The 26,933-nt window shown below is 43.3% G+C and overlaps 1 protein-coding gene and 2 long non-coding RNA genes across 4 annotated transcripts in view; 1 reads left to right on the top strand and 2 right to left on the bottom strand.

The window, feature by feature from the left end:
• LOC122811999 (serine/threonine-protein kinase 10-like) overlaps positions 1-26,933 on the top strand; it is a 504,844-nt gene that overhangs the window by 209,750 nt on the left and 268,161 nt on the right. The window lies entirely within an intron of this gene.
• On the bottom strand, positions 8,237-13,066 carry LOC122812000. Its single transcript, XR_006366323.1, has 3 exons — positions 12,961-13,066; positions 10,928-11,067; positions 8,237-9,036 (listed from the first exon to the last, which is right to left on the bottom strand). It is a non-coding gene; the product is annotated as an uncharacterized LOC122812000 (long non-coding RNA).
• LOC122812001 lies at positions 16,877-21,151 on the bottom strand. The gene is made up of 3 exons (XR_006366324.1): positions 21,046-21,151; positions 19,021-19,160; positions 16,877-17,143 (listed from the first exon to the last, which is right to left on the bottom strand). It is a non-coding gene; the product is annotated as an uncharacterized LOC122812001 (long non-coding RNA).

Genomic DNA, 26,933 nt, shown 5'->3' with positions numbered 1-26,933 from the left:
CAAACGTATTATACTCAACATTATCAGAATTTCCAAAAATCAGATTTAAGCCAACTTGTCGAACAAACATCTTTATATCAAGAATGAAATCAGTTATGTCAAAGCTGTTGTGGTGTAGCCTCTTCTGTTGTTAAACATTGGATTTTTGTGTTCTTAAGAGGCTCCTTATCCAGTGCTGCTTTGGTTTTATTTTTCTGAACTTTTGTGAACTTGGAATTTAAGTAGTACGTAAGTAGTAGAAGTGAGGGGAAGTGTCCTTCCCACCATCCATATGTCACATAAAAGTAAAGGGAGGTTAACCCTCCTGCTGAAATATTTCTTCTTATTTTATAGTGGGTTTTTATAAAACCCACTTACAGCTCTCAGCTTTATATGTCATTGTTTTGTGCATTACTGATCTTTCCTATAACACATTCCTTGTGGCCAAGAATGACTTAGAATGTATTAATGACTTGGGCATCTATCACTTGCCTCTCCATTAGAGACCCAGTCATCGTGGACGTCCTTATTTCTGCAAGTGGCTCCATCAGTACTAGAATGAGTGACCTAAATCTTCACCAACATATACATAGAACATGATGGAAGATCAGGTTTATACCCAGTACCTCCCAAACCTCGGAAATACTGCATGTTAAGCAGCGTAACTAATGATCTTCCATCATGCCCCTCAAGTGTACCTCATTATGAGGAACGTACCTCATCTGGGTTCTTAAAAAAGTTCATGTTCCTCAAGTTCCACATTGATAAGGTCTGTCACATACTTAATGTTGAGAACTTTTTAACTGACATCCATACTAACTCATTAAAAGATCTTTTTTATAAGTAAAATCAGCATATTTTAACCACCCTATGACTTTCCCAGTTGAAGTTGGTAGTAAGCATGTGTTCCACATTTTGCCCATTTGTTCCACATTATGAAGGCTAGTGTTCCTCATTTTGGAGATGGAAAGTTGAGGGCTATGTCTTCCTTTAAACATAAGCAAGATGACTGAAGGGATATTCACAAATTTTCTCCAGCATTGACTAGTATGGCCCTCCTGGAGAAAGGAGGTGTGGCCCAAAGAAGGATACTTTCAAAGAATAAATACTCATAAGACTCAATAGTCTTTGAATATCTATGAATATATAAAAAGAATCTTCAGTTATTCAAAACTGGAGCAGCACTTTATTCTGTGCTATTGATTTTCTTTTCTTTACATATTCTATAGCTTAATGAAATTGAGCAGAGTTAATTAATTCATAAACAGTGCAACTTATGGCATCACACGAAGCCACAGCCATGCCAAATAAGTGAAAGTGCTGATCCATGTAGTGCAGAAGGTAAGATTCTTAACTTGTAATCCCTGACCACACATATGAGGAAGACAGAAATAAAGCCATGGGATTGGGAGTGGGATGGGGAACAGAGCTAAGCAACAGCAAGTCAGTGGGCCATTCATGAGCAAGAATCGTATAGGTGCTATTGTTTTCCTGCATTGCGTGCTAACCTGAAGGCAGTGCCATGTTGCACAGAAGGCGTGGTGATTGAGTTATGTGATGACAACAAACAGGCAGATATCCATGTATGTAACCATGACATGGAGGGAGTACTGCTTGACTCCATGATGTGCAAGATAAAGCTCTGACTATGACCCAAATGATCTAGGACTGGTTACTGACCTGCGTACTAGAAGAACTAGAAGAACTGGCTGAGGAGGGTGGGAGTAACCAGCTGACACCAACTTTCCCACCTGCACTGCTGACACAAAGCAGAGGCGGATGTAGCAGCAGACAGAATTAGAGGCTAAGATATATGAACACCAAGCAGCATAATCCTATGCTGTGGCCAGGGTTAGATGCATGCAAGGAAACACGACTGTATCAATAAGCCTGTGTTGTAAGTTTTTTGTGCATGTCTAGCTACTTTTGAGAGGAGCTAGGCTAGGTCCCAAATCGTCTGAGCTCCATGCATGATTATGGTTGTAATACTCAACCCTCTCTCCCTCCCACAGTGTTCAGAGCAATGGGAAGAACTGTGGAACAAACTGGGGTAATGTAGGAAGAATCCTGATGGTTGAAAGGGAGAAGAGGAGAAAAAAGAAAAACACTGAGCTAATCGAAGGAAGGACACTGAGCAAACTCAGATCTATAATATATAACATTAAGTATCCTGTTTTTTTGCTTATTTTTTCGAGTTATTTATAGCACTTTGTGTACTGTATATTTTTCTAGCTAGTTTCACTGTGTGTGAGGTATTAACTGGAAATTGTCCACTTTTATTAAGCATCTGTTGGGTTGTTTTATTCTGATAACTTGTTTGCAGTTAAAAGCTTTCTCTAGAGGCTCATTTAGCTGTTTAAAACTTTCATTTAAAGGCTCACTGCTGCTTTTTTATTTATTTATTTATTTATTTATTTCAGTTTGATTACCGGGGAAGTCCACTGGGTCAAGAAGAACCCATTTTCAGTGGAGGCCCGGGGAGAAAAGCTCCAAAGGCAGTGCAACCAATGCAATGTTTAAGAAATACAAAACATAATGCAACAGCAAGAAAACAAAGTAATACACTGCAAATTCCAATTACAATAGACAGTACACACAGTAAGAATATTTTAAAATGCATATTTACAATAGAAAGTAGACACAGTAAGAACATTGAAGATGCAAATTTGCAATACACTGCAAAAACTTTTTTTTTTTTTTTTTTTTTTTTTTTGTGCTAACCATTCAATATTGTCATCATACAGTGAAGTTAGAGCCTGCTAAAAACAAAGCTAGAGTTTGAGTGTATAAAGGTGCAGGAGTATGGGGGCTTAGTCTAGGGGAATCTTGGGATTAAGTAGGGTGAAAGCAAGAACATTTCCATTTTGAAGATAGGTGTGAGAAGAGTTGGGTTTTGAAGTTGTCTGAGTTTGGTATGGTTCTAAGAGAAGAGGGGAGAGAGTTCCATTTCCTACCTAGAGAGAAGGATAGAAGATGTTGACCAGCGGGATGTTTTGGTCTGGGGATGGAGATTAGATTTTGGTGTTCAGATCTTAGAGATCGGTTGGGAATGTAAGGGGGGAGGATGTTGGATAGAGCAGGGCATTTTTCTGGGTAGAATATTAATCTATGAGTGGTTGTAAGTTGGAGATAGTCGAGGTGGTTTGGGAGTTCTAGCCAGTTTAAAGATTGAAGGGAGAGGCAGTGGTGGGTTGAGTTTTTGGATTTGGTGGCGAATTTAGAGATTTTATTATAGCAAGCTTCAAGTTTGGAGGTGAGGGAGGCAGACAGATTAGTAAGGAGAGGGGCTCCATAAAGTAGAGAGGGTAGGAGGAAGCAGGTAGCTAAGGTTTGCCTGGAGGATTTGGAAATAAATATATTATTCCTGTAGAGCATGCCAAGTTTTGGTGGGTCTTTTTATATTTTGTTGAATGTGGAGGTCAAATTTAAGATGTTCGTCTATGGTTATGCCAAGTAGTTTAGCATAGGGGACCACTTCAATTGGAGTGTTAGCTTGGCTGAGGATGTTGAAAGAGTTTTGTCCAAGGAAGAAGTCTTGGAAGGGAGGAAAATTAGTATTTTGGATTTATTGGAGTTGAGGGAGAGGTGGTTTTGGTGCATCCAGTTTTCTGTAATGGAAAAAGCTGTTTGAGTTTTAGAGAGAAGTTCAGTAAAGCTGGGGGCAGCGCAGACTAAGGTAGAGTCATCAGCGTATTGGATGACTGAAGTGTCAGGGAGAGCAGTGTGAAGGTTATTTATGAAGATGTTGAAAAGTAAGGGACCGAGAATGGATCCCTGAGGGACGCCAGTAGGAGTTGGTAAGAAGGAGGAGGTGGAGTTCTTCCATCTGACAGCCTGGGATCTGTCAGAGAGGTAGCTGGAGAACCAGGCAAGAGTATTAGTGGAAAGGTTAAGGTTGGAGAGGTGGCAGAGTAGATGTGAATGGGAGATGGTATCAAAGGCTTTGGAGAGGTCCAGCAGAACAGTGGATACTAGAAGTCCGGAATCTCTGGCTTGATTAACTGTTTCTAAGAAGGAAAGTAGGGCAGTTATAGTGCTGTGTCCTGGACGGAAACCGTGTTGGGTGGGTGTAAGAAGCTGATTCTCTGTTAAGTAGGGTAAGAGTTGGCGGTGGACACATTTCTCTAGGATTTTGGATATAGGAGAGAGTAGGGCTATAGGGCGGAAGTTAGAAGTAGAATTGTTTTTACCTCCTTTATGAAGTGGTAGAATGTAGGCAGAACGCCAGAGTTTGGGAATGTATGACTCTTTTAAGGATCTGTTAATCAGGATGCTAATTGGAAGAGCTATTCCTTCGGCTGCGTGTTTGAGGAAGGAGGGGGGGATGTTGTCGGGGGCGTTGGAACAAGGTTTTAGTTTGGTTAAGAGCTTTTTTATAAAAGTTGTGGAAACTGGTTTGAATTGAAACATAGGGTGACAGTCCTTTGGAGAGTTTAGGAGGTTGGAGTGGTTGTTATCAGGGAATGTTTTGGTTAGTTTGGCTATAGAGTCAGTAAAGAAAGTGTTGAAGAGAGAGCTTAGTTCATTGTCATTTAAACTAGGGTCAGGGCAGGGGTTATTTTGTGACCCAGGATGGAGAAGAGAGTTTACAGATTTCCAGAAATGTTTGGGGTTGTTAAGATTAGAAGACTGAAGTTTGTTGTAGTAGTTTTTTTTGTCTCTGATTATTAGTTTTTTTACTTGGTTGCGGAGTTGGGTATATTGGAGCAAGGCAGAAGGCTGTTTGCTTTTCTGATAAAGCCTCCAAGATTTGTCTCTGAGTTGCATGGTTTGTTTAGTCTCTTTGGTCAGCCAAGGAGCAGAATTGGCCTTGATTCGTTTATTTCTAAGGGGGGCTAGAGAGTTGAGAGTATTTAGGAAGATGGAGTTAAAATGTTCTACGGCATTATCGAGTGACAGAGTTTGAAGGGTTTGCCAGTTGATTTCTTTGAATATGTTGGAGAAGATTATGGGGTTGAAGTTGCTAAGGTTACGAGTTTGGATATAATTATGTAGGAATTGAGAGGGGTTAGCAGAGCGATGAATGAAGGCAGGTTGATGGTCACTAAAGGAGTCAGGGATAGTTCCAGATAGAGAGATTTTGTTAGGGTGGGAGACTAATATCCAATCTAAGATGGAGCCAGGGGGGTGTTTTTTGTTGGGCCTGGTTATAGAATGGATTAATTGAGAGAAGTTGAAAAGGTTGATAGCTAGGGTGGGGGAAGATGAGTTGATTTTGTTCCAATCAATGTTGACGACATCTAGAATAAGTGTTTCATATTTTATTTCAGATGAGGCCCAGTGGAGAATATTCTCTAGGGTTGAAGTGTTGTCGCCAGGGGAGATGTATAAAGAAATGATACAGATATTTTTATGTTTATTGAGCTGGAGCAGACAAGCAGTGATTTCAGTATTTTTGAATAGAGGGGTTGAGATTTGCAGGGGGATTATGGAGAGAAGGTTAGAGTAGATAATGGCAGAGCCTCCACCTTTTTTGTTTAGTCGGTCACTCCTAAGGATGTTGAAGCCAGGAGGAAGGATTTCTGAGTCAGAGATATGGGGTTTTAGCCAGGTCTCAGAGACGGCTAAGATGTCAGGTTGGTCGTGGTTAATCCAGGCGTGAACATGGTGAAGTTTGTTGTTTAGGCTTTGGGCGTTAATAGTGAAGACCTTAAGGGTGGTAGGAGACGTTTTAGGAGTAGAGGGAGGGAGAGGTGTATTTGAAGTGTGGGAGGAGGGAGAAGGAGGGAAGGAGTTGTTAGTACTGAAGCAGGGGCCAGGATTAGGGTGGATGTCTCCAGATAAGGCTAGGAAATTATATGGGAAAACTTTAAGTCTTTTAGGTTTGGAGAGTAAGAAGTTGTTTGGGGTTGGTGGAAATGTAAGAGCGAGGATTTTTGTAGAGGAGGAGAATATTTTGATATGGAAGAGGTGTAGTAGGTTTATTGGGATAAGGCAGGGGGAAATGGAGTGGAAGTGAGTGAGTGTAGGAGGATGTGGGTGGGAGAAAGTGAGGGAGTGAAAAGTAGCCAGGTAAGGGTGAGTTATTGAGCAGTAAGATGTAGTGTGATAGAGAGGAAGAAGACAAATGAGAAGAGAGAAGGGAAGTCTGAGGGAAATGAGAGTTTGGGAGAACATGTTTGAAATGGGTGGGGAAAAGGATGTAGAAAAGATGTAGTTGGAAAAGTGCGAGTTAGGAGAGAAATGAAAGAAGAGTGGAAGGAAGATATCAAGTAGGAGAGGAGAGTGTAGGGTTAAGTGTAGTGAGAAGTGGGTGGAGAGGGAGAGGTTGGAGAAAAGAAAGCAGGGTTTAGATTGGTTAATTAAAGTAGGAAGTAGAGGGGGGAGGGAAAGAGTCTAATAGGTGGAAAAGAATGTAGGGAGGAGCTAGTGATGTATAAATGTGGAAGCGTTGGGGGCGGGATTTGGGGGCAGGGTAGGGAGCGGAGTGAGCCGAAGGGCGAACGGAGCTGGAAGAGCCAGAGGAGGTGAGAAAAGCAGAAGACAATCAGTTACAAGAGAGTATTTAGAAGGTAAGTTTAACAGGTTTATCAGAGTTGTGAAGGTAAGAAATGTAGGAGAAGGAGCGGAGGGAGGGTACTGAGATGAGCAGAGAAATTGGGATAGAGTGAAAATGCTAAGGAGAAGGACAGAGGGAGAGGAAAAGACTTCAGACAGGGAGTAGAGGAGGGCTGAGAAAAGGAAGGGAAGGCTGAGAGTTCAGGGCAGCAGAGAGGGGAGAGCAGAGGAAAGGTGGTAGAGGACTGAAGAAGGGAGGTACTGGAGGAAAGGGAACAAATAGAGAGTGCAGTAGGAGGTAGTGGCTGCTGGCTAGTCTGGCAGGGAAGCGTACTGCGACCTAGTAGTACCAACTATTAAAGTGCAGAGCTACAACAGTACACATACTTTCTTGTAATCTTGTGGAGGGAGGACTCAGGGAACAGAAGGCCTTACAATTTCCAGTTAAGTTCGTGGAGTAGGCTTTCAGTCAGACAGCACAGGAGCTTATATTCAGCAGGTTAGGGCAGGGTGGGCAGGGGCCCAAGCTGTAAAAATAGAAAAAAAAACAGGGAAAGAAGAGTGGTGTAAGCATTAGAATGGCATAAGTAATGTAAGAGACAGTGTCAGGCATTCAGAAGGTTATTGTATTCAAATTAAATGCAAAGTCTTGAATAAGCTAAGATAACCAAGAGACAAAAGGTAAACACAGTCAAGCAGTCATGGCGTTATATTACATCAAATAAAGTATCGATAGTTTAGCGACTATCTATACAGCTTGTGTTTAGTTCCTATATTACCTAGAGATACTATGAGGCTGTAATGAAATTATCTTTCCCCAATTAATGCAGTAACAGTTCAGCGACAACCTACACAGCTAGTACATTGGTTATAGAATACTGTGAGGCAGACAAGAATCTAATTTACACAACACAAAGCAAATGCAGTTTAGCGACTAAGCTTGTATTCAGTGTCTACGTTGATTACAGATTCTGTGAGGCAGTCATGAAGTTATTTTACACAAATTAATGCAGATACTGATTAGCAACTATTTACACAGCTTGTATTCAGAGTCACATTAAGTTGGGAATACTGAGTTTAGCACGGAGTTAAGCCAATAACAGAAGCATGCTCATCACTAAAACGCAGCCAGGAGCTAGCACATGGTTAAAAAAAAGAAAAATTGTAAGAGCAAATGCCTGTACCAGACTACACCAGGTAATGTCACTATATCTTGTGGCTTGTAGCGAGGAATGCAGGTAGAGAGCTAGTAAATGTAACGAGAAAGCGTCGCTACACTGAACACCCTCAACCAAGCAGGTTTCAAGCTGAATAGGACGCCCGTTTAGCGCGCAGCGCGCTCACTAGAAGGCGAGAGTAATATGCAAGCAAAACCAATCGCATATACACATCAGAATGGATTACAAGGGGCAGCCCTGCATTTCTGTTAAGCATGAGCCATAAGCAGGCTGCAGAGGGCGAGAATACTAGTATAATATTCCGTATGCACCTAGCAGGAATTGTAAATGAAATGAACAGTCCAATTACACTTGCAGGACAAAAAATAATTGGCGACTAGTCCTGATTAGGTCTGCACAGGTAGAAACCTGAAATTTAAGATAGGTAGATGGGAAAACGCCTGCAAACAATAAGGCTTTTGCCGAAAAAATAGGCACCAGCTGACGAGCGACGCCACGGTATGCGGCGACTGCAAAAATCAGTGAGCAAGTACAAAAAACACACATACCACAGAACAGAAGTACAATCAATATTCCAGAAGTTTAAGCAAAAAAAATACCAAAGACATACTACCTAGGAGCTGACGCTGGAGCCAGGGAAGCACAGCAGCTGAGGGGAAGAGCAGGGTAATAAAGATGGCGGCTGTTAGTTAGCGGGAGTTATAAAGAGTAAGGGAGGAAGTGGGTGGGGAAAGGGGAAGAGAGGGGACAGTGGGGAAGGAGAAAAATGGATAGAGAGAGTAGATACAAGCCGGGAATTGGCGGGAGGAGCCAGAGGAGGTGAGAAAAGCAGAAGACAATCAGTTACAAGAGAGTATTTAGAAGGTAAGTTTAACAGGTTTATCAGAGTTGTGAAGGTAAGAAATGTAGGAGAAGGAGCGGAGGGAGGGTACTGAGATGAGCAGAGAAATTGGGATAGAGTGAAAAATGCTAAGGAGAAGGACAGAGGGAGAGGAAAAGACTTCAGACAGGGAGTAGAGGAGGGCTGAGAAAAGGAAGGGAAGGCTGAGAGTTCAGGGCAGCAGAGAGGGGGAGAGCAGAGGAAAGGTGGTAGAGGACTGAAGAAGGGGAGGTACTGGAGGAAAGGGGAACAAATAGAGAGTGCAGTAGGAGGTAGTGGCTGCTGGCTAGTCTGGCAGGGAAGCGTACTGCGACCTAGTAGTACCAACTATTAAAGTGCAGAGCTACAACAGTACACATACTTTCTTGTAATCTTGTGGAGGGAGGACTCAGGGAACAGAAGGCCTTACAATTTCCAGTTAAGTTCGTGGAGTAGGCTTTCAGTCAGACAGCACAGGAGCTTATATTCAGCAGGTTAGGGCAGGGTGGGCAGGGGCCCAAGCTGTAAAATAGAAAAAACAGGGAAAGAAGAGTGGTGTAAGCATTAGAATGGCATAAGTAATGTAAGAGACAGTGTCAGGCATTCAGAAGGTTATTGTATTCAAATTAAATGCAAAGTGCGAATAAGCTAAGATAACCAAGAGACAAAAGGTAAACACAGTCAAGCAGTCATGGCGTTATATTACATCAAATAAAGTATCGATAGTTTAGCGACTATCTATACAGCTTGTGTTTAGTTCCTATATTACCTAGAGATACTATGAGGCTGTAATGAAATTATCTTTCCCCAATTAATGCAGTAACAGTTCAGCGACAACCTACACAGCTAGTACATTGGTTATAGAATACTGTGAGGCAGACAAGAATCTAATTTACACAACACAAAGCAAATGCAGTTTAGCGACTAAGCTTGTATTCAGTGTCTACGTTGATTACAGATTCTGTGAGGCAGTCATGAAGTTATTTTACACAAATTAATGCAGATACTGATTAGCAACTATTTACACAGCTTGTATTCAGAGTCACATTAAGTTGGGAATACTGAGTTTAGCACGGAGTTAAGCCAATAACAGAAGCATGCTCATCACTAAAACGCAGCCAGGAGCTAGCACATGGTTAAAAAAAAGAAAAATTGTAAGAGCAAATGCCTGTACCAGACTACACCAGGTAATGTCACTATATCTTGTGGCTTGTAGCCCAGGAATGCAGGTAGAGAGCTAGTAAATGTAACGAGAAAGCGTCGCTACACTGAACACCCTCAACCAAGCAGGTTTCAAGCTGAATAGGACGCCCGTTTAGCGCGCAGCGCGCTCACTAGAAGGCGAGAGTAATATGCAAGCAAAACCAATCGCATATACACATCAGAATGGATTACAAGGGGCAGCCCTGCATTTCTGTTAAGCATGAGCCATAAGCAGGCTGCAGAGGGCGAGAATACTAGTATAATATTCCGTATGCACCTAGCAGGAATTGTAAATGAAATGAACAGTCCAATTACACTTGCAGGACAAAAAATAATTGGCGACTAGTCCTGATTAGGTCTGCACAGGTAGAAACCTGAAATTTAAGATAGGTAGATGGGAAAACGCCTGCAAACAATAAGGCTTTTGCCGAAAAAAATAGGCACCAGCTGACGAGCAACGCTCACGGTATGCGGCGACTGCAAAAATCAGTGAGCAAGTACAAAAAACACACATATACCACAGAACAGAAGTACAATCAATATTCCAGAAGTTTAAGCAAAAAAAAATACCAAAGACATACTACCTAGGAGCTGACGCTGGAGCCAGGGAAGCACAGCAGCTGAGGGAAGAGCAGGGTAATAAAGATGGCGGCTGTTAGTTAGCGGGAGTTATAAAGAGTAAGGGAGGAAGTGGGTGGGGAAAGGGGAAGAGAGGGGACAGTGGGGAAGGAGAAAAATGGATAGAGAGAGTAGATACAAGCCGGGAATTGGCGGGAGGAGCCAGAGGAGGTGAGAAAAGCAGAAGACAATCAGTTACAAGAGAGTATTTAGAAGGTAAGTTTAACAGGTTTATCAGAGTTGTGAAGGTAAGAAATGTAGGAGAAGGAGCGGAGGGAGGGTACTGAGATGAGCAGAGAAATTGGGATAGAGTGAAAAATGCTAAGGAGAAGGACAGAGGGAGAGGAAAAGACTTCAGACAGGGAGTAGAGGAGGGCTGAGAAAAGGAAGGGAAGGCTGAGAGTTCAGGGCAGCAGAGAGGGGGAGAGCAGAGGAAAGGTGGTAGAGGACTGAAGAAGGGAGGTACTGGAGGAAAGGGGAACAAATAGAGAGTGCAGTAGGAGGTAGTGGCTGCTGGCTAGTCTGGCAGGGAAGCGTACTGCGACCTAGTAGTACCAACTATTAAAGTGCAGAGCTACAACAGTACACATACTTTCTTGTAATCTTGTGGAGGGAGGACTCAGGGAACAGAAGGCCTTACAATTTCCAGTTAAGTTCGTGGAGTAGGCTTTCAGTCAGACAGCACAGGAGCTTATATTCAGCAGGTTAGGGCAGGGTGGGCAGGGGCCCAAGCTGTAAAATAGAAAAAAAACAGGGAAAGAAGAGTGGTGTAAGCATTAGAATGGCATAAGTAATGTAAGAGACAGTGTCAGGCATTCAGAAGGTTATTGTATTCAAATTAAATGCAAAGTCTTGAATAAGCTAAGATAACCAAGAGACAAAAGGTAAACACAGTCAAGCAGTCATGGCGTTATATTACATCAAATAAAGTATCGATAGTTTAGCGACTATCTATACAGCTTGTGTTTAGTTCCTATATTACCTAGAGATACTATGAGGCTGTAATGAAATTATCTTTCCCCAATTAATGCAGTAACAGTTCAGCGACAACCTACACAGCTAGTACATTGGTTATAGAATACTGTGAGGCAGACAAGAATCTAATTTACACAACACAAAGCAAATGCAGTTTAGCGACTAAGCTTGTATTCAGTGTCTACGTTGATTACAGATTCTGTGAGGCAGTCATGAAGTTATTTTACACAAATTAATGCAGATACTGATTAGCAACTATTTACACAGCTTGTATTCAGAGTCACATTAAGTTGGGAATACTGAGTTTAGCACGGAGTTAAGCCAATAACAGAAGCATGCTCATCACTAAAACGCAGCCAGGAGCTAGCACATGGTTAAAAAAAAGAAAAATTGTAAGAGCAAATGCCTGTACCAGACTACACCAGGTAATGTCACTATATCTTGTGGCTTGTAGCCGCAGGAATGCAGGTAGAGAGCTAGTAAATGTAACGAGAAAGCGTCGCTACACTGAACACCCTCAACCAAGCAGGTTTCAAGCTGAATAGGACGCCCGTTTAGCGCGCAGCGCGCTCACTAGAAGGCGAGAGTAATATGCAAGCAAAACCAATCGCATATACACATCAGAATGGATTACAAGGGGCAGCCCTGCATTTCTGTTAAGCATGAGCCATAAGCAGGCTGCAGAGGGCGAGAATACTAGTATAATATTCCGTATGCACCTAGCAGGAATTGTAAATGAAATGAACAGTCCAATTACACTTGCAGGACAAAAAATAATTGGCGACTAGTCCTGATTAGGTCTGCACAGGTAGAAACCTGAAATTTAAGATAGGTAGATGGGAAAACGCCTGCAAACAATAAGGCTTTTGCCGAAAAAAATAGGCACCAGCTGACGAGCAACGCTCACGGTATGCGGCGACTGCAAAAATCAGTGAGCAAGTACAAAAAACACACATACCACAGAACAGAAGTACAATCAATATTCCAGAAGTTTAAGCAAAAAAAAATACCAAAGACATACTACCTAGGAGCTGACGCTGGAGCCAGGGAAGCACAGCAGCTGAGGGGAAGAGCAGGGTAATAAAGATGGCGGCTGTTAGTTAGCGGGAGTTATAAAGAGTAAGGGAGGAAGTGGGTGGGGAAAGGGGAAGAGAGGGGACAGTGGGGAAGGAGAAAATGGATAGAGAGAGTAGATACAAGCCGGGAATTGGCGGGAGGAGCCAGAGGAGGTGAGAAAAGCAGAAGACAATCAGTTACAAGAGAGTATTTAGAAGGTAAGTTTAACAGGTTTATCAGAGTTGTGAAGGTAAGAAATGTAGGAGAAGGAGCGGAGGGAGGGTACTGAGATGAGCAGAGAAATTGGGATAGAGTGAAAAATGCTAAGGAGAAGGACAGAGGGAGAGGAAAAGACTTCAGACAGGGAGTAGAGGAGGGCTGAGAAAAGGAAGGGAAGGCTGAGAGTTCAGGGCAGCAGAGAGGGGGAGAGCAGAGGAAAGGTGGTAGAGGACTGAAGAAGGGAGGTACTGGAGGAAAGGGGAACAAATAGAGAGTGCAGTAGGAGGTAGTGGCTGCTGGCTAGTCTGGCAGGGAAGCGTACTGCGACCTAGTAGTACCAACTATTAAAGTGCAGAGCTACAACAGTACACATACTTTCTTGTAATCTTGTGGAGGGAGGACTCAGGGAACAGAAGGCCTTACAATTTCCAGTTAAGTTCGTGGAGTAGGCTTTCAGTCAGACAGCACAGGAGCTTATATTCAGCAGGTTAGGGCAGGGTGGGCAGGGGCCCAAGCTGTAAAAATAGAAAAAACAGGGAAAGAAGAGTGGTGTAAGCATTAGAATGGCATAAGTAATGTAAGAGACAGTGTCAGGCATTCAGAAGGTTATTGTATTCAAATTAAATGCAAAGTGCGAATAAGCTAAGATAACCAAGAGACAAAAGGTAAACACAGTCAAGCAGTCATGGCGTTATATTACATCAAATAAAGTATCGATAGTTTAGCGACTATCTATACAGCTTGTGTTTAGTTCCTATATTACCTAGAGATACTATGAGGCTGTAATGAAATTATCTTTCCCCAATTAATGCAGTAACAGTTCAGCGACAACCTACACAGCTAGTACATTGGTTATAGAATACTGTGAGGCAGACAAGAATCTAATTTACACAACACAAAGCAAATGCAGTTTAGCGACTAAGCTTGTATTCAGTGTCTACGTTGATTACAGATTCTGTGAGGCAGTCATGAAGTTATTTTACACAAATTAATGCAGATACTGATTAGCAACTATTTACACAGCTTGTATTCAGAGTCACATTAAGTTGGGAATACTGAGTTTAGCACGGAGTTAAGCCAATAACAGAAGCATGCTCATCACTAAAACGCAGCCAGGAGCTAGCACATGGTTAAAAAAAAGAAAAATTGTAAGAGCAAATGCCTGTACCAGACTACACCAGGTAATGTCACTATATCTTGTGGCTTGTAGGCAGGAATGCAGGTAGAGAGCTAGTAAATGTAACGAAAGCGCCGCTACACTGAACACCCTCAACCAAGCAGGTTTCAAGCTGAATAGGACGCCGTTTAGCATGCCAGCTCACTAGAAGGCGAGTAATATGCAAGCAAAACCAATCGCATATACACATCAGAATGGATTACAAGGGCAGCCCTGCATTTCTGTTAAGCATGAGCCATAAGCAGGCTGCAGAGGCGAGAATACTAGTATAATATTCCGTATGCACCTAGCAGGAATTGTAAATGAAATGAACAGTCCAATTACACTTGCAGGACAAAAAATAATTGGCGACTAGTCCTGATTAGGTCTGCACAGGTAGAAACCTGAAATTTAAGATAGGTAGATGGGAAAACGCCTGCAAACAATAAGGCTTTTGCCGAAAAAAATAGGCACCAGCTGACGAGCAACGCTCACGGTATGCGGCGACTGCAAAAATCAGTGAGCAAGTACAAAAAACACACATATACCACAGAACAGAAGTACAATCAATATTCCAGAAGTTTAAGCAAAAAAAAATACCAAAGACATACTACCTAGGAGCTGACGCTGGAGCCAGGGAAGCACAGCAGCTGAGGGGAGGAGCAGGGTAATAAAGATGGTGGCTGTTAGTTAGCGGGAGTTATAAAGAGTAAGGGAGGAAGTGGGTGGGGAAAGGGGAAGAGAGGGGACAGTGGGGAAGGAGAAAATGGATAGAGAGAGTAGATACAAGCCGGGAATTGGCGGGAGGAGCCAGAGGAGGTGAGAAAAGCAGAAGACAATCAGTTACAAGAGAGTATTTAGAAGGTAAGTTTAACAGGTTTATCAGAGTTGTGAAGGTAAGAAATGTAGGAGAAGGAGCGGAGGGAGGGTACTGAGATGAGCAGAGAAATTGGGATAGAGTGAAAAATGCTAAGGAGAAGGACAGAGGGAGAGGAAAAGACTTCAGACAGGGAGTAGAGGAGGGCTGAGAAAAGGAAGGGAAGGCTGAGAGTTCAGGGCAGCAGAGAGGGAGAGCAGAGGAAAGGTGGTAGAGGACTGAAGAAGGGAGGTACTGGAGGAAAGGGGAACAAATAGAGAGTGCAGTAGGAGGTAGTGGCTGCTGGCTAGTCTGGCAGGGAAGCTGCGACCTAGTAGTACCAACTATTAAAGTGCAGAGCTACAACAGTACACATACTTTCTTGTAATCTTGTGGAGGGAGGACTCAGGAACAGAAGGCCTTACAATTTCCAGTTAAGTTCGTGGAGTAGGCTTTCAGTCAGACAGCACAGGAGCTTATATTCAGCAGGTTAGGGCAGGGTGGGCAGGGGCCCAAGCTGTAAAAATAGAAAAAACAGGGAAAGAAGAGTGGTGTAAGCATTAGAATGGCATAAGTAATGTAAGAGACAGTGTCAGGCATTCAGAAGGTTATTGTATTCAAATTAAATGCAAAGTGCTTGAATAAGCTAAGATAACCAAGAGACAAAAGGTAAACACAGTCAAGCAGTCATGGCGTTATATTACATCAAATAAAGTATCGATAGTTTAGCGACTATCTATACAGCTTGTGTTTAGTTCCTATATTACCTAGAGATACTATGAGGCTGTAATGAAATTATCTTTCCCCAATTAATGCAGTAACAGTTCAGCGACAACCTACACAGCTAGTACATTGGTTATAGAATACTGTGAGGCAGACAAGAATCTAATTTACACAACACAAAGCAAATGCAGTTTAGCGACTAAGCTTGTATTCAGTGTCTACGTTGATTACAGATTCTGTGAGGCAGTCATGAAGTTATTTTACACAAATTAATGCAGATACTGATTAGCAACTATTTACACAGCTTGTATTCAGAGTCACATTAAGTTGGGAATACTGAGTTTAGCACGGAGTTAAGCCAATAACAGAAGCATGCTCATCACTAAAACGCAGCCAGGAGCTAGCACATGGTTAAAAAAAAGAAAAATTGTAAGAGCAAATGCCTGTACCAGACTACACCAGGTAATGTCACTATATCTTGTGGCTTGTAGCCGCAGGAATGCAGGTAGAGAGCTAGTAAATGTAACGAAGCGTCGCTACACTGAACACCCTCAACCAAGCAGGTTTCAAGCTGAATAGGACGCCCGTTTAAGCGGCCAGCTCACTAGAAGGCGAGAGTAATATGCAAGCAAAACCAATCGCATATACACATCAGAATGGATTACAAGGGGCAGCCCTGCATTTCTGTTAAGCATGAGCCATAAGCAGGCTGCAGAGGGCGAGAATACTAGTATAATATTCCGTATGCACCTAGCAGGAATTGTAAATGAAATGAACAGTCCAATTACACTTGCAGGACAAAAAATAATTGGCGACTAGTCCTGATTAGGTCTGCACAGGTAGAAACCTGAAATTTAAGATAGGTAGATGGGAAAACGCCTGCAAACAATAAGGCTTTTGCCGAAAAAAATAGGCACCAGCTGACGAGCAACGCTCACGGTATGCGGCGACTGCAAAAATCAGTGAGCAAGTACAAAAAACACACATATACCACAGAACAGAAGTACAATCAATATTCCAGAAGTTTAAGCAAAAAAAAATACCAAAGACATACTACCTAGGAGCTGACGCTGGAGCCAGGGAAGCACAGCAGCTGAGGGGAAGAGCAGGGTAATAAAGATGGCGGCTGTTAGTTAGCGGGAGTTATAAAGAGTAAGGGAGGAAGTGGGTGGGGAAAGGGGAAGAGAGGGGACAGTGGGGAAGGAGAAAAATGGATAGAGAGAGTAGATACAAGCCGGGAATTGGCGGGAGGAGCCAGAGGAGGTGAGAAAAGCAGAAGACAATCAGTTACAAGAGAGTATTTAGAAGGTAAGTTTAACAGGTTTATCAGAGTTGTGAAGGTAAGAAATGTAGGAGAAGGAGCGGAGGGAGGGTACTGAGATGAGCAGAGAAATTGGGATAGAGTGAAAATGCTAAGGAGAAGGACAGAGGGAGAGGAAAAGACTTCAGACAGGGAGTAGAGGAGGGCTGAGAAAAGGAAGGGAAGGCTGAGAGTTCAGGGCAGCAGAGAGGGGGAGAGCAGAGGAAAGGTGGTAGAGGACTGAAGAAGGGAGGTACTGGAGGAAAGGGGAACAAATAGAGAGTGCAGTAGGAGGTAGTGGCTGCTGGCTAGTCTGGCAGGGAAGCGTACTGCGACCTAGTAGTACCAACTATTAAAGTGCAGAGCTACAACAGTACACATACTTTCTTGTAATCTTGTGGAGGGAGGACTCAGGGAACAGAAGGCCTTACAATTTCCAGTTAAGTTCGTGGAGTAGGCTTTCAGTCAGACAGCACAGGAGCTTATATTCAGCAGGTTAGGGCAGGGTGGGCAGGGGCCCAAGCTGTAAAATAGAAAAAAACAGGGAAAGAAGAGTGGTGTAAGCATTAGAATGGCATAAGTAATGTAAGAGACAGTGTCAGGCATTCAGAAGGTTATTGTATTCAAATTAAATGCAAAGTGCTTGAATAAGCTAAGATAACCAAGAGACAAAAGGTAAACACAGTCAAGCAGTCATGGCGTTATATTACATCAAATAAAGTATCGATAGTTTAGCGACTATCTATACAGCTTGTGTTTAGTTCCTATATTACCTAGAGATACTATGAGGCTGTAATGAAATTATCTTTCCCCAATTAATGCAGTAACAGTTCAGCGACAACCTACACAGCTAGTACATTGGTTATAGAATACTGTGAGGCAGACAAGAATCTAATTTACACAACACAAAGCAAATGCAGTTTAGCGACTAAGCTTGTATTCAGTGTCTACGTTGATTACAGATTCTGTGAGGCAGTCATGAAGTTATTTTACACAAATTAATGCAGATACTGATTAGCAACTATTTACACAGCTTGTATTCAGAGTCACATTAAGTTGGGAATACTGAGTTTAGCACGGAGTTAAGCCAATAACAGAAGCATGCTCATCACTAAAACGCAGCCAGGAGCTAGCACATGGTTAAAAAAAAGAAAAATTGTAAGAGCAAATGCCTGTACCAGACTACACCAGGTAATGTCACTATATCTTGTGGCTTGTAGCAGGAATGCAGGTAGAGAGCTAGTAAATGTAACGAGAAGTCGCTACACTGAACACCCTCAACCAAGCAGGTTTCAAGCTGAATAGGACGCCCGTTTAAGCGGCGCCACTAGAAGGCGAGAGTAATATGCAAGCAAAACCAATCGCATATACACATCAGAATGGATTACAAGGGCAGCCCTGCATTTCTGTTAAGTTTGAGCCATAAGCAGGCTGCAGAGGGCGAAAATACAAGTATAATATTTCGTATGCACTTAGCAGGAATTGTAAAAGAAATGAACAGTCCAATTACACTTGCAGGACAAAAATAATTGGCGACTAGTCCTGATTAGGTCTGCACAGGTAGAAACCTGAAATTTAAGGTAGGTAGATGGGAAACGCCTGCAAACAAAAGGCTTTTGCCGAAAAAATAGGCACCAGCTGACGAGCAACGCTCACGGTATGTGGCGACTGCAAAAATCAGTGAGCAAGTACAAAAAACACACATATACCACAGAACAGAAGTACAATCAATATTCCAGAAGTTTAAGCAAAAAAAAATACCAAAGACATACTACCTAGGAGCTGACGCTGGAGCCAGGGAAGCACAGCAGCTGAGGGAAGAGCAGGGTAATAAAGATGGCGGCTGTTAGTTAGCGGGAGTTATAAAGAGTAAGGGAGGAAGTGGGTGGGGAAAGGGGAAGAGAGGGGACAGTGGGGAAGGAGAAAAATGGATAGAGAGAGTAGATACAAGCCGGGAATTGGCGGGAGGAGCCAGAGGAGGTGAGAAAAGCAGAAGACAATCAGTTACAAGAGAGTATTTAGAAGGTAAGTTTAACAGGTTTATCAGAGTTGTGAAGGTAAGAAATGTAGGAGAAGGAGCGGAGGGAGGGTACTGAGATGAGCAGAGAAATTGGGATAGAGTGAAAAATGCTAAGGAGAAGGACAGAGGGAGAGGAAAAGACTTCAGACAGGGAGTAGAGGAGGGCTGAGAAAAGGAAGGGAAGGCTGAGAGTTCAGGGCAGCAGAGAGGGGGAGAGCAGAGGAAAGGTGGTAGAGGACTGAAGAAGGGGAGGTACTGGAGGAAAGGGGAACAAATAGAGAGTGCAGTAGGAGGTAGTGGCTGCTGGCTAGTCTGGCAGGGAAGCGCACTGACCTAGTAGTACCAACTATTAAAGTGCAGAGCTACAACAGTACACATACTTTCTTGTAATCTTGTGGAGGGAGGACTCAGGGAACAGAAGGCCTTACAATTTCCAGTTAAGTTCGTGGAGTAGGCTTTCAGTCAGACAGCACAGGAGCTTATATTCAGCAGGTTAGGGCAGGGTGGGCAGGGGCCCAAGCTGTAAAAATAGAAAAAAAACAGGGAAAGAAGAGTGGTGTAAGCATTAGAATGGCATAAGTAATGTAAGAGACAGTGTCAGGCATTCAGAAGGTTATTGTATTCAAATTAAATGCAAAGTGCGAATAAGCTAAGATAACCAAGAGACAAAAGGTAAACACAGTCAAGCAGTCATGGCGTTATATTACATCAAATAAAGTATCGATAGTTTAGCGACTATCTATACAGCTTGTGTTTAGTTCCTATATTACCTAGAGATACTATGAGGCTGTAATGAAATTATCTTTCCCCAATTAATGCAGTAACAGTTCAGCGACAACCTACACAGCTAGTACATTGGTTATAGAATACTGTGAGGCAGACAAGAATCTAATTTACACAACACAAAGCAAATGCAGTTTAGCGACTAAGCTTGTATTCAGTGTCTACGTTGATTACAGATTCTGTGAGGCAGTCATGAAGTTATTTTACACTAATTAATGCAGATACTGATTAGCAACTATTTACACAGCTTGTATTCAGAGTCACATTAAGTTGGGAATACTGAGTTTAGCACGGAGTTAAGCCAATAACAGAAGCATGCTCATCACTAAAACGCAGCCAGGAGCTAGCACATGGTTAAAAAAAAGAAAAATTGTAAGAGCAAATGCCTGTACCAGACTACACCAGGTAATGTCACTATATCTTGTGGCTTGTAGCAGGAATGCAGGTAGAGAGCTAGTAAATGTAACGAGAAAGCGTCGCTACACTGAACACCCTCAACCAAGCAGGTTTCAAGCTGAATAGGACGCCGTTTAGCGCCAGCTCACTAGAAGCGAGAGTAATATGCAAGCAAAACCAATCGCATATACACATCAGAATGGATTACAAGGGGCAGCCCTGCATTTCTGTTAAGCATGAGCCATAAGCAGGCTGCAGAGGGCGAGAATACTAGTATAATATTCCGTATGCACCTAGCAGGAATTGTAAATGAAATGAACAGTCCAATTACACTTGCAGGACAAAAAATAATTGGCGACTAGTCCTGATTAGGTCTGCACAGGTAGAAACCTGAAATTTAAGATAGGTAGATGGGAAAACGCCTGCAAACAATAAGGCTTTTGCGAAAAAAATAGGCACCAGCTGACGAGCAACGCTCACGGTATGCGGCGACTGCAAAAATCAGTGAGCAAGTACAAAAAACACACATATACCACAGAACAGAAGTACAATCAATATTCCAGAAGTTTAAGCAAAAAAAAATACCAAAGACATACTACCTAGGAGCTGACGCTGGAGCCAGGGAAGCACAGCAGCTGAGGGGAAGAGCAGGGTAATAAAGATGGCGGCTGTTAGTTAGCGGGAGTTATAAAGAGTAAGGGAGGAAGTGGGTGGGGAAAGGGGAAGAGAGGGGACAGTGGGGAAGGAGAAAAATGGATAGAGAGAGTAGATACAAGCCGGGAATTGGCGGGAGGAGCCAGAGGAGGTGAGAAAAGCAGAAGACAATCAGTTACAAGAGAGTATTTAGAAGGTAAGTTTAACAGGTTTATCAGAGTTGTGAAGGTAAGAAATGTAGGAGAAGGAGCGGAGGGAGGGTACTGAGATGAGCAGAGAAATTGGGATAGAGTGAAAAATGCTAAGGAGAAGGACAGAGGGAGAGGAAAAGACTTCAGACAGGGAGTAGAGGAGGGCTGAGAAAAGGAAGGGAAGGCTGAGAGTTCAGGGCAGCAGAGAGGGGGAGAGCAGAGGAAAGGTGGTAGAGGACTGAAGAAGGGAGGTACTGGAGGAAAGGGGAACAAATAGAGAGTGCAGTAGGAGGTAGTGGCTGCTGGCTAGTCTGGCAGGGAAGCGTACTGCGACCTAGTAGTACCAACTATTAAAGTGCAGAGCTACAACAGTACACATACTTTCTTGTAATCTTGTGGAGGGAGGACTCAGGGAACAGAAGGCCTTACAATTTCCAGTTAAGTTCGTGGAGTAGGCTTTCAGTCAGACAGCACAGGAGCTTATATTCAGCAGGTTAGGGCAGGGTGGGCAGGGGCCCAAGTTTCTTGTAATCTTGTGGAGGGAGGACTCAGGGAACAGAAGGCCTTACAATTTCCAGTTAAGTTCGTGGAGTAGGCTTTCAGTCAGACAGCACAGGAGCTTATATTCAGCAGGTTAGGGCAGGGTGGGCAGGGGCCCAAGTTTCTTGTAATCTTGTGGAGGGAGGACTCAGGGAACAGAAGGCCTTACAATTTCCAGTTAAGTTCGTGGAGTAGGCTTTCAGTCAGACAGCACAGGAGCTTATATTCAGCAGGTTAGGGCAGGGTGGGCAGGGGCCCAAGTTTCTTGTAATCTTGTGGAGGGAGGACTCAGGGAACAGAAGGCCTTACAATTTCCAGTTAAGTTCGTGGAGTAGGCTTTCAGTCAGACAGCACAGGAGCTTATATTCAGCAGGTTAGGGCAGGGTGGGCAGGGGCCCAAGTTTCTTGTAATCTTGTGGAGGGAGGACTCAGGGAACAGAAGGCCTTACAATTTCCAGTTAAGTTCGTGGAGTAGGCTTTCAGTCAGACAGCACAGGAGCTTATATTCAGCAGGTTAGGGCAGGGTGGGCAGGGGCCCAAGCTAGGAGCTGACGCTGGAGCCAGGGAAGCACAGCAGCTGTGAGAAACATTTCTGCAGTTTGTTTTGAAGTAGTGTGGATATTTGTAGCACTGTCCATATTCAGGCTTGTATTTGGGCCTAGTATTTGGGGAGGCTGTGTGTCTGAGCACATATTCAGGGACACCTTGGTTTAGCCAAAGCCATCAGGCATTTCAGTGAGAGAGAGAATTGTTTAAGGTCATTGGCTGACTGAGGTCACCTGGACTACAGCTTAGACTAAGTTGGTGGCTTTGCAGTTGCCCGCCCCTACTGTAAATTTGATCTGGGACCCTCCTCCCAGTCTAGTGTCATTACCTCATTCTACCTAATACAGGGAGAACATTTGAGAAGGCCAATCAGCTTAGTTTCTGCTACTCCTTTCTCTCTTTCCACTTAAAAAAAAAAAAAAAAATCTAAGCTTGTTTCCTGCCTTTCCTGTGGGTAGTCTAGTCTGGATACAGATTTGCTGTGTCCAGGACTATTTGTGGGCTTCTAAGCCCCCAAGCCTTTCTGTGTTGGAGGGAAGCCTTCTAGCTTAATTTTATTTCTTATAACTAGCCAGTTTTTTTGTTTCAGCATTTGTCTGTTTCTTTGAGCTCAGCACTTGTTCAGAGCTTATTGTAAGCACTAAGTAAGCTAGAAATTACTAAAGCACTCAACTTTCCTCACTGTCTAGAGGAAAACAGTTTCTAGTACTTAACAAATAAGCACCTATCCAGACATGTCTAAGGGTTACCTCCCGGTGTTTTCTCCTGTCTACCTGACGAATCTGGGCATCTTGGGGCAATGCAGTAATTGCCTCATGTACACAGACAACCCTCTCCTCCTACCACCCAACACAACAACCTATAAGAGATGCACTTATATAGCCAAACTGGAAGCAAAGCTCTCTTCACCTAAGACTGGACTAGACAGTCAAGAGGAGAAGGTAAACACTTGCACCACACCACACTCAGCACATAGTCCCTCAAAACCTACACCACCAAAACACACACATAGAAACACAAAACACACACCTACATTCGCGGAGGCTCTTAGTAAATACCTACCCAAGCAACAGGGACCTCCAAAGCAGAAAGACAAGCAACATCCACCCCCCAACACAACCCAAATGACACATAGCCCACAAACTCAGTGTGCCACTCAACCACAGCCCATAAGGCATAATAACGTACCCAACACTCTAGTCATAGGTGAATCTACAGTCAGGCACACTAATGTTCCACTCACCAGGCTAAACAAGGAGAAAGTTACTGTCAGCTGCCTGTCGGGTGCCAGGATCCACCACATAACGCATGCACTCAGGTCACTCCACAGCAAGTACAAATATGACTCTGTCATTGTCCATGTTGCTGTGAATGACCTGAGACATACCTCCTTGGACTGCATGAAAAGGGACATGGAGGAGGTGTCCAATCTTGTAACCCAGGCAGGTATGACCCTAGCCCAGAGTAGCATCCTGCCATCACCTGGAATGATAACACAGTACAAGGACAAAATGATTGACTTCAACATTTGGCTAAGCTTCTGGTGTCATTCTAAGGGGATCCAGTATCTGTCTGCCTGGGATGACATGATCGTCAAACCATGATGCTTTGCCAGAGATGGCCTGCACCTGTCTCCCCTGGGATTCTGGATACTGGCTAAGGCTCTAGTGCCTTTTTTAGGCAAGGGTCAAATGACAAATTCACCTCCGTAACAGGTACAGGCAAGAAGAATCTGAGGGTATTGCCACTCAATGCTAGAAGTCTAAACCTCAAAATGCACTCACTCGAGACGCTGCTTAAAATGGAGAACATCGACATCTGTGCAGTGACAGAGACCTGGGTCAAGGCTCCAGAGAGTACCCCTGCATTACCAGGCTATAATTCATACCACACCTTTCGGCCACCTAACCTGGACCAAAGCACTAAAGGCGGAGGCATGTCCATATTCATTAAGGATATCCAGACCTCCAGGCTAGTTGTTCAGCATAATGCATCCGAGATTATCCAAGTGCAACTAACTCTGGGCAAGACCGCAATCCAAATTGCAGCTTGCTACAGATCCCCCACCATGCCCCAGGATTCCCACTCCTCATTTCTTGATACACTGGAAAATATCAGAGTACAACCTAACACCCTAATAATGGGTGACTTCAACTACTCTACCATTAACTGGGAAAACTACTCATGTACCAACTCTTGTGCTCACATTTTCTGGAATTCATAAATTTCAATGCCTTGGATCAGCTTATCCACACCCCCACCAGGGACAGCAATATCCTAGACCTGGTTATTACCAACATGGGCAACCGGTGCTCCACAACAGAGGTCAATTCCTCGTTGGTCAGATTCAACCACAAGCTAATCACCCTAGATCTCCACATCCCTCCCCCACCCCCCATTAGGGAAACCACAGTAAAAAATTTCTGCAAAGCCAACTTCATGCTTCTTAAGACAGAAGTGGCAAACTTCACGACACCCATGCTGACGGACAGTAGAGGTATGACTGCTGAATCCTACACAAATGCACTTTATAAGCACTTACACGAGTGCATGGATTGTGCAATCCTTAACAGAACCAAGATGCTATCCTCCAAAAAAAGGAAGCCAATCTGGTGGTCCCCTGCCATAAGCAAACTCTACAACAGAAGAAAGAAACTGTTGCAAAAAAGAGTAAAATCCCATGATTGGAGAAACTCCCTGGTCAGCCTCAGTAAGAAGCTGAGATCCCTCATAAAATCCTCCAAAGCTACTTATGAAAACAAAATCGCCACTGACCCTAAAGACAACCACAAAGCATTCTATAGCTATGTCAAGAATCTCAATGGCAACACTCAGATCTGCTCTGAGTTACAGCACAATGGCACTAAATATACAGAACCAACTGATATTGCCAACATCCAGGTTCAGTGCTAACGTTACCCCCCTGTCATCCCCTAAAGGGCCCATCTCTATACCAGAAGAATGCAAAGTTCCTGTAATCATGGCTGCACAGGTAAAAAACACACTATCCAAAGCCAAGAACACAGCATCCATGGGACCTGACAACATCCCAGGCTGTGTTCTACCTGAACTACAGAACGAACTGGCACCCCACCTAAGTACCATGTTCAATCATAGCCTCACTTCAGGCTATGTGCCCACTGAATGGTGCACAGCAATGGTTATCCCACTCCACAAAGGGGGAGCCACCACAGACCCCGTAAACTACCACCCCATTAGCCTAACGAGCCTGGTCTGCAAGGCTATGGAACGAATCATCATGGAACTTATAAACAATGACAATGGTAATCTCCAAACTCAGGACCCCACCCAGTTCGGGTTTGTAAAAGGCAGATCATGTCTCCTAAACCTGATACACTTCTTTGAAGCAGTCACCAAAGCCATAGATGAGGGTAAGGTGGTTCACACAGCCTATCTAGATCTCGCCAAGGCTTTCGACACCATCCCCCACTCTGGAATTATAGATAAACTCACTAAACTAGGTATAAATCCCTATGTCACAAGATGGGTTGTCAACTGGCTCACTGATAGAACCCACACTGTAAAAGTAGCAGACTCCAAATCCAACTTCAGACCAGTGACAAGTGGAGTACCACAGGGTTCAGTCCTGGGTCCTCTCCTGTTTGGTATCTACTTCAATGAAGTACAGGCCAACACAGAAGGTCTTTGACTAACGAAGTTCACAGATGACTGCAAACTAGGAGCCATAATAAAAACTCCAAAAGATGTGGACATCCTACAAAAGGGCCTTGCTGAGACAGATGCCTGGTGTCAAAGCCATGACCTCAGGTCAATGCCAAAAAGTGCATTGTCATCCCTTTTTGTAAAAACTCTGTACCCATGAACTACCACATAGGCGGTAGTCTACTTAACACCGAAAGTGTGATAAGAGACCTTGGGACACAGGTGGACAGTAGTCTCTCTTTTGATAATTACATTGCCACAGTAGTCAGGAAATCCTTCTACGTGGCACACCTCATCACAAAAGGTTTCTCATCCAGGAAAAAAGAGGTCATTGTTTCCCTCTACTCGTCACTCATTAAACCCATTATAGAGTACAATGCCCCTTTTGGTATGTACCTCACATGACATCTACAACAACTGGAAAGGCCACAGAAATACCTCACAAAGAGGATTACCAGCCTCAAACAGATGCCCTACGCAGACCGTCTCAAAAAACTTCAGCTTTACTCCGTCGCATATCGCCTACTCAGAGGCGATCTCTGTCTAACACACAAAGCTATGTCAAACCCAGAGCTTTTAGACATGCTCCACTTAAAGAAATCCCAATCCCTCCATGCTACACACTCTAGGGACCTAAACCTTGTCACCACAATAAACAGAACATGCTGGAGGGATAGATTCCTGTCCCAGAGAATTCTCATACTCTGGAACAAACTACATATCTATATCAAACAAAGCTCCTCATTAGCACTCTTCAAGAAAAATCTTGATGATTGGATGGGAGATAGGAAATTCACCCCGGGGATCACTTCTGCGGCTCTGCTCGACAGTGGCACAGGAAAATAATTTTTTGGGGTGGCGAAAGCCAGGGTGCCTTTTGGCTAGGCTTATATAGGCCCTAGGGCCAATAGCCTAGTACCTACCTATGAAAAGCACCAAGAACAAGAAAAATATAGTGGAGACCTGCATGATGGTGCTGCAGACCTCCAGTGATAAAACACTAATCAGGGTCAGTTGTAATCTACTGTAAAAGATAGAAAACGCCCAGCTCACTGAATTCACCAGAAATAAGCTAATATGCATAAAATAAAAAAAAGTAGTTTTCCATCCAGTATTTCTACACTGTAAGGTACACTTTGTATTTCATAAGTCACTCAAATTATTTTCTCTTAGCTTCAATCCTTGAGGCTGGAGCCTTTGGCTGTGTGAAAGACACAGGCTAGGATGTGAAAAGGTCAGAAACAAATACAGCTTACTTTTCTCTTGGCGCAGAGACAGACATATACCTCAACCTCCAGTTGTTAAAATGGGCTTCAAAAATCACAGAAGAGGCTTTAAAAGAGGAACATGCTAATTTTACACAGCAATAGTTTAAGAAGTATAAGACCATCATCCTGTTAGCAATAAATAATTTTTACACAGACTTATTTTAGTGTTTTTGTAATTAATGTTTATAAAAAATAATTCCACCTTTTTTAACATTAGTAAAGCTAGGTGGA

This window comes from Protopterus annectens, chromosome 9.part0 (genome assembly GCF_019279795.1).
Source record: "Protopterus annectens isolate FY-2018-M chromosome 9.part0, PAN1.0, whole genome shotgun sequence".
Taxonomy (NCBI): domain Eukaryota; kingdom Metazoa; phylum Chordata; order Ceratodontiformes; family Protopteridae; genus Protopterus; species Protopterus annectens.
This window is presented reverse-complemented; position numbering and strand designations above follow the sequence as displayed.